This window comes from Bison bison, unplaced genomic scaffold (assembly GCF_000754665.1).
Source record: "Bison bison bison isolate TAMUID 2011002044 unplaced genomic scaffold, Bison_UMD1.0 scf7180017864527, whole genome shotgun sequence".
Lineage (NCBI taxonomy): Eukaryota > Metazoa > Chordata > Mammalia > Artiodactyla > Bovidae > Bison > Bison bison.
This window is the reverse complement of record NW_011495078.1, coordinates 8,652,362-8,659,668: the sequence shown is the minus strand read 5'-3', so window position 1 is coordinate 8,659,668 and position 7,307 is coordinate 8,652,362.

Below are 7,307 nucleotides of genomic sequence, written 5' to 3'. Positions count from 1 at the left end.
GTTGGACTGTGAAGAAAGCTGGGCACCGAAGAATTGATGCTTTTGAACTGTGGTGTTGGAGAAGACTCTTGAGAGTCCCTTGGACTGCAAGGAGATCCAACCAGTCCATTCTGAAGGAGATCAGCCCTGGGATTTCTTTGGAAGGAATGATGCTAAAGCTGAAACTCCAGTACTTTGGCCACCTCATTCGAAGAGTTGACTCACTGGAAAAGACTCTGATGCTGGGAGGGATTGGGGGCAGGAGGAGAAGGGAAAGACAGAGGATGAGATGGCTGGATGGCATCACTGACTCGATGAACGTGAGTCTTAGTGAACTCTGGGAGTTGGTGATGGACAGGGAGGCCTGGCGTGCTGCAATTCATGGGGTTGCAAAGAGTCGGACATGACTGAGCGACTGAACTGAACTTGATTGATACAGCTTTGTGAATTATTATGAGGTGCACAGTATTGCATCCACTTCACAGATCCAGGAAAAGAAGCAAACCAGACCCAGAGTAGCCCCCAGTATGTCCAGTCCCAGCCCCAGCTGTCTCCCTCCACAAGTAAGGACTCTCCTGCCCTTTAAGGCACTCGCTTGCTGGAGGAGGTTGCAGGAGAGGAGCTGGAGGAAAAGCTGCCAAACAGGGAGAAGGAAATCAGCAGGTGAAGTGTAACGAGACAAGACAAAAGAGGCGAATAGAGAAACCAAGTGACGTGGAAGGAAGGGAAGTCAGAAGAGTGACTCGAGTCCCCTCTCGTGGGAGGCGCTGCAGAGTGGTCGTATTCCTGGGGGCAAGGTCCAGCTGAAAAAGAGAGAGGTTACAGTCTGAGCGTGGAGAATTCATCATAGAGTGTGAGAAAGCTAAAAGAGTTAACCGTATATTAACCATGATTAACCATATATTAGTGTGACATCTAGAAAAATGGTATAGATGGCCTTATTTGCAAAACAGAAGTAGAAACACAGACAGAGAACAAACATATGGACGCCAAGGGGAGAAAGAGGGTGGTGGGATACATTGGGAGATTGAGATTAACACACACATGCTGCGCTTCCCAGGTGGCGCTAGGGGTAAATAACCTGCCTGCAAACACAGGAGACGTAAGTGAGGCGGGTTCTGTCCCTGGGTTTGGAAGATCCCCTGGAGGAGGGCATGGAGATCCACTCCAGTATTCTTGCCTGGAGAATCCCACAGACAAAGGAGCCTGGCGGGCTGCAGTCCATAGGGTCACAAAGAGTTGGACACGACTTCAGTTCAGTTCAGTTCAGTTGCTCAATTGTGTCCGACTCTCTGCGACACCATGAATCGCAGCACACCAGGCCTCCCTGTTTACATCGCCAACTCCCGGAGTTCACTGAGACTCACGTCCATCAAGTCAGCGATGCCATCCAGCCATCTCATCCTCTGTTCTCCCCTTCTCCTCCTGCCCCCAATCCCTCCCAGCATCAGAGTCTTTTCCAATGAGTCAACTCTTCGCATGAGGTGGCCAAAGTACTGGAGTTTCAGCTTTAGCATCATTCCTTCCAAAGAAATCCCAGGGCTGATCTCCTTCAGAATGGACTGGTTGGATCTCCTTGCAGTCCAAGGGACTCTCAAGAGCCTTCTCCAACACCACAGTTCAAAAGCATCAATTCTTTGGCGCTCAGCTCGACTTACCATGTACATAAAACAGACAACTAATGAGAATGCCCAGGGAATCCTATTGAGTGCTCTGTGGTGACCTAAATGGGGAGGAAATCCAAAAAAACAAGGGGATATATGTGTATGGCTGATTCATTCTGCTCTACAGCAGAAACTAACGCAACATTGTAAAGCAACTGTACACCAATAAAAATTAATTTAAAAAAAGAGATGATGCAGAACCTAAATGAAGTTTGGGACACATTGAATTTTTAGAAAATGCTCTCCCACCCTCTGGAGGGAAGAAATATGTGGGTTTTGATGCTGGTAGGTTTCTAGACTTGGAAGTGAACAGATGAAATTCTTAGCTGATGACTTCAATGTTTAAGTGAAAGAAGACTCAAAGTTAGGAGTAGGGATGAAAGTAGAGGGATGGACTAGTTAGTGGAGAACGGAAATGGGACAAAAAATAGAGAGTGAGAAACTTATAAGACAAATCCAATCGAGTTGTCAGGCAGGGCTGGGTGCCCTCTTGGAGTTTGAGATGATTTATTTAAAGGAAAGCTAGGCTGCCTGTCTGCATTTCTCTCCTCCTGAAACATTCATCTGTCTGTGTGTAAGCACGGAAGTCATGGTCGGGTGGTTGAGTCATCAGAGACCGGGGTTTGACCAGGCAAAAATGACAGAAGAAAAGAGAAGAAGGTAAAGGAGATGGCAGGAGAGTGACAATGATGAAATAATGATAAGTCAAGGACTCTGCGTTGCAGAGGAAGAAAGTGAAGACACGTGTGCATGTCTGTGGGGCAAGGGTGTGAGATGGTGAGAAAGTGCTAGGGTAGGTTAACTGCAGAGCATTCACTGATGAGAGTTTTTGCCGTGAAATTATTTAAGCCCATGAGCGAGGAAAGGAGATGGTCAAAGAACTGGGGTAAGTTGAAGATTTCAAAGATGGTATAGTTTATCCACATGACAAGTTTCAGGTTGGACTGTGAGAGTGGAAGGCTGAGGGGGTGGGGGGAGGAGGAGAGGACGACTGTGGAAATAGGGGCCAAGGAACCAAGAGGCTGGCATCCCAGATGGGACATGCCCCGGAATGGTGAAATCCCTGGGAAGGACGGTGTGAGTCAGGGAGAAGGGGAAGGCTGGAGCCAGACAGATTTGGGGAATGAAGCACAGAAGCCGTGGATGAAGTGGATGAAGCAGTGACGGAGAGAAAAGAGTGACTACGCTGGCTGCCATCTTTGTAACGCTGAGACTCCTGTGTGGGAAGTCCTCACGGGTCCCCTTGCCCTCTGGTTTCTTGTTCCACCATTGGAGAGCCCTCTCAGGAGACTGGCGCCGGGGAGGCCTGAGTACTTCTCCCCCAGGGGGCACCAGGCTGACTGTGCCCCTCAGCTGAAGGTCACTAGTAGCTCAAGGCAGCCAACCCTACGTGAGTCTCTCGTCCTGGGTTTTGATAACAGTTCCCTCCTGCCTCCCTTGAGGCAACCAAGGTTACTAGCTCCCGGTTTCTGCCCCATTCCTGTGCTATTCCATGTGGCTTCTCTACACCCTATTTGTATCTTTGTAGAGGCTCCCTTTTTTAAAATCCTATTTGAATTTTCCTGCTCTGAGGTGCCATCTGTTTCCTTGCTGAATCTCTGATACCACGATAGGATCCAATGGTGTGAGCATGAAGTTTAAAACGAAGGAAGGAAGGAGAGGGAAGAGAAGGAGAGGAAAGAGGGAGGCTGGAAGGGAGGGCGGAAAAGACCGAAAAAGACTGATAGTCCAGAAGGGGTGATGAGAATTAAGGAGGACGCCTACCCCACCAAGTGTCTTGGAACCTTGTGGTGTGTGAGAGAGAAAAACAATGCCTCCAATTGGGAACAATGTCCTCAAAAACCTGCCAGACATCTGTTAGAGGCCACAAGTGGGAAGAATGGCAAAAATAAAAATAAAAATACCCACAGCATTTGAGGATGGAGGGGAAGATGGGACAAATAAAGGAAGACGTCAGATTTCTTCCATCCTGTATTGATCTGTTGAGGTGCGGGTGTACCCTGTTCTTCATGACAAGGCAAGAATGACACAGAAGGCAGTTCAGAAGTCACCAGGGCTGTCTCTTCTGCTTCAAAGAGTGAGGCCATCATCTCGGTTTCAACAGGCAAGATGGTGGTCACCTGGAGCCTTGGGAACAGGACGCTAGCCCTGCAGAGCAGCAGAGGCAGGACCTCCGCCTCAGGGGGTCTGGAAAACAGAACACTGAACCAGAGAGGATTCTTCTTGAGACTTAAGAGCCAACGGTATTTAGCAAATGGTATTTTCTGGGGACACATCACCTTTTTTCTCATCCCAATTTCTCCTGTTTGGAATGGGAATGTCCATACCATGCCTGTCCCACCAGGAAGTACATGAATTACCTGGGTTCACAGGTTCACAGCTGGAGAGGAATTTTCCTCGGAATGAATCGTTCTTCAAGTCTCACCCATTTCTGACTGAGATCATATTTAGACTTGGGGCTTTAGACTTTAGAATTGGTGCTGGAAGGGATTAAGACTTTGGAGCTATTTGGAAGGAATTAATATATTTCACATGAGAGGAGAATGTGAATTTCGGGGCCCAGGAGCAGAATGTTATGGGTTAAATGTGTCTTTCCAAAATTCAGGTTGAAGTCCTAACCCCCAATCTGATGGTACACGGAGGCAGAGCCTTTGGGAAATAAACAGGTTTAGATGAGGTTATGAGGGGGGCTTCCCTGGTGGCTCAGCGGTAAAGAATCCACCTGCCAGTGCAGGAGACACAGGTTAGATCCTGGATTGTGAAGATCCCCTGGAGAAGGAAATGGCAGCCCGCCCCAGCATTCTTGCCTGGAGAGTTCCATGAACAGAGGAGCCTGGTGGGCTACAGTCCCTGGAGTCATAAAGGATTGCACATGACTGAGCACACGTGCCCACCTCACAGACTGCAGTTGGCAACTCGGGTCATAGCAGTTTTGTTTCGTTTTGTTTAGTCAGGAAACAGGGCAAAGCCATTCCTGTAGCCTTTGGTTAGTGTTTAGCTACAGATAAGGAGCACTGCTCTCCAAATGCAGAGATTAGGGGGCGAGTCGTAGAAAGCTTTTTTAAGATGGAAGGGACTGGGATGTGTTTAAAGGCTGATGGGAAAGGTATTAAGATAGAGCAAAGGTTGAAGGCTCAGAAAGAGAGACGGCGTAATCCAGGAGAGGAAGTCTCACAGGCAGCTAGCTCCTGAAGGTGGGGTGATGGGACTGGTCTCCCTCATTTTGATGGGAGATAGGAATTTCACTAAGAAGCCACAAGGATCTGTCGAGAATGGCATGTCTTGTACTCCGAATATTAATCACTCACTCTGAATTAGTAATGACACATGGAGGTAGCAAGCTCTGGGCTGAACGAGTCTATACCCTCCTCGGTGTATTCCTTGTTCCCAGGTTGACCTGCCCCAGGATATCTGCATGTTTTTTTTTGCCTCCATGAGTGTCACCCGTGACAGGACTGCACGTCTCCCCTGTATCTGAACACTCACAGTTTAAAACAGGGATCTCTTTTCTGCCCTCTTTTGGTCCAGCAGAGACATTCTCCATGCTGTGAGGATGTTAAAGATCTTACAGTTCCTATGATGAGAGGAGCCCTTTACTGCTTGGGGTCTAAACATTGTACGATGGTTCCTCTCATACAGCATCCTAAACGTGCTGAGTCTTTAGCAACCAGCGAGCGGAGTGGTTACGCTAGCCCCCACGAAGGTGGTCACCATGTTGCACATTGGGAACAGAGGCAGGAAGGTCACCATCAAAAGATCAGAAGGATGAATACAACGAAATAAGGGAAGCCATGGTGTTTGCCTGAATGATCTGAACATCGGAAACCAGGTCCAAAGTCCAATAAATCCAGACAGATCCCAAATCCAAACCTCGGTTCCGAGGGAAACAGAGTTCAAGTCAGAGGGAATGTGGACTGAACAGGGAATCTATCCGTAATGTACAGGACAAGGTCAATGAAAGCATTTGAGTTTGTTACAGAGTGACTGTGATGTAAATAGGGAAGGAACCAGGGACGTTTTTTCAGCCAGTCTACTGCAGGAATTAGACCCATGAAGGGTAAAGAGAAACACTCTCAGATGGCCAGAGGAAAGGGGAAAGAAATACTAGTTTGGGAATGAAGCGTGGGGTTGGAGAGGTCACCAACTGAGAGCTTAGGAAAGTGCCTGGCACCCCCTCTTGGGCCCCGACCAGTGACTATTTCCAAACGATTTCTGGGACAGATGCTATTAACAGCCTGCCAGTGGCTCAAGGGAAACGTATTGAGTAGAGGCTTATTGCTGGGCTGCTGCTCCACAGGAATGGTCACGTACCCACACAGTATGACCTGCGTACAAGAGATATACGTAGTAAAACTTTGATAGAACTCGCTTAATGTACATTACCAGGTCTCTATTTCTTCTGAAGAAAATATCTCCCACTCAGAAGACAGAAAGTGAAGCTGATCTGAGAGAGGAGAAAAGGTTTCTTCCACCCTTGAGACTCAGAGATGCTGAGATTGAAAGGATGGGACTCTGGTTCCCAGAGATGGTGAAACCAATCAGGCAGGGGGAAGGCTTGAACCTAGATGGGGGATTGTATGCATGTGGGTGATTCTACTGCATCTGCTCTGCACGCGGATGCAATCTCACATTACTTGAATGTCTCCCAGCTCAATTTAATATGGCTCAGCACCCAAACACCAGATTGACATGAAGTCAATCTTAACCCTTGAGGGTTCTCCCCGCTCTCTCTCGGATAGTCAAAGAAACTGAATACCCTGCGTGTCCCAAAGTTGTTGTTCAGTCGCTCAGTTGTGTCTGTTTGCAATCGCATGGACTGCAGCATGCCAAGCTTCCCTGTCCTTCACCATCTCTCAGAGTTTGCTCAAACTCATGTCCACTGAGTGGATGATGCCATCCAATCATCTCATCCTCTGCCGTCCCCTTCTCATCCTTCCCTTGATCTTTCCCAGCATCAGGGTCTTCTCCAATGAGTCAGTTCTTCCCATCAGGTGGCCAAAGTATTAGAGCTTCAGCCTCAGCATCAGTCCTTCCACTGAATATTCAGGGTTGATTTCCTTTAGTCCATTTTTGTTCTAAAGAGTTCTCCCAAACGTCCGTTTTTGTCCCAAAGAATTCTCCCCAAATGTCCACTCCTCAGAAAGGAAATGGACATTTCCTTCTCATTTAGGACTTCCAACTGGCCCTCCCGCATGTCAGCAAAACCCCAGCTGTCACCAGCTACAGGCTCAAGCCCATCAGGTCCTTTGAAAGCTGTGGTTGAGGTGTCAGGACCCAGGTGGCCCAGTGGCAGGACCTGGGCTTAGTGTTCAGGTTTGTTCACCAGCATTTCCCTGAGCCTGGACCACAGAGCCATGTGTCAGAACACGTGTGTCCCGCCCACAATAAAGCCACGCCCACCTTCCCCTTTCCCCCGAGTTTGGGGGTACCCACAGAGTCAAGGTGCTTTTCTTTTCCACCTCTGAAATATCAGCTCCTTCTCTCTGAAAGAAAAATGATTACCCAAAAGAAGGCCCGGGCTTTTGAGATAGAAAAGGAATCTTTTTCCTTTCTCTAAGAGAAAAACTTGGAGGTTAAAAGTGTAAAAGCATTTACGCCCCTTCTGAGCATATGTGCTTAGTCACTCAGTCGTGTCTGACTCTTGTGACCCCATAGACTGTAGCC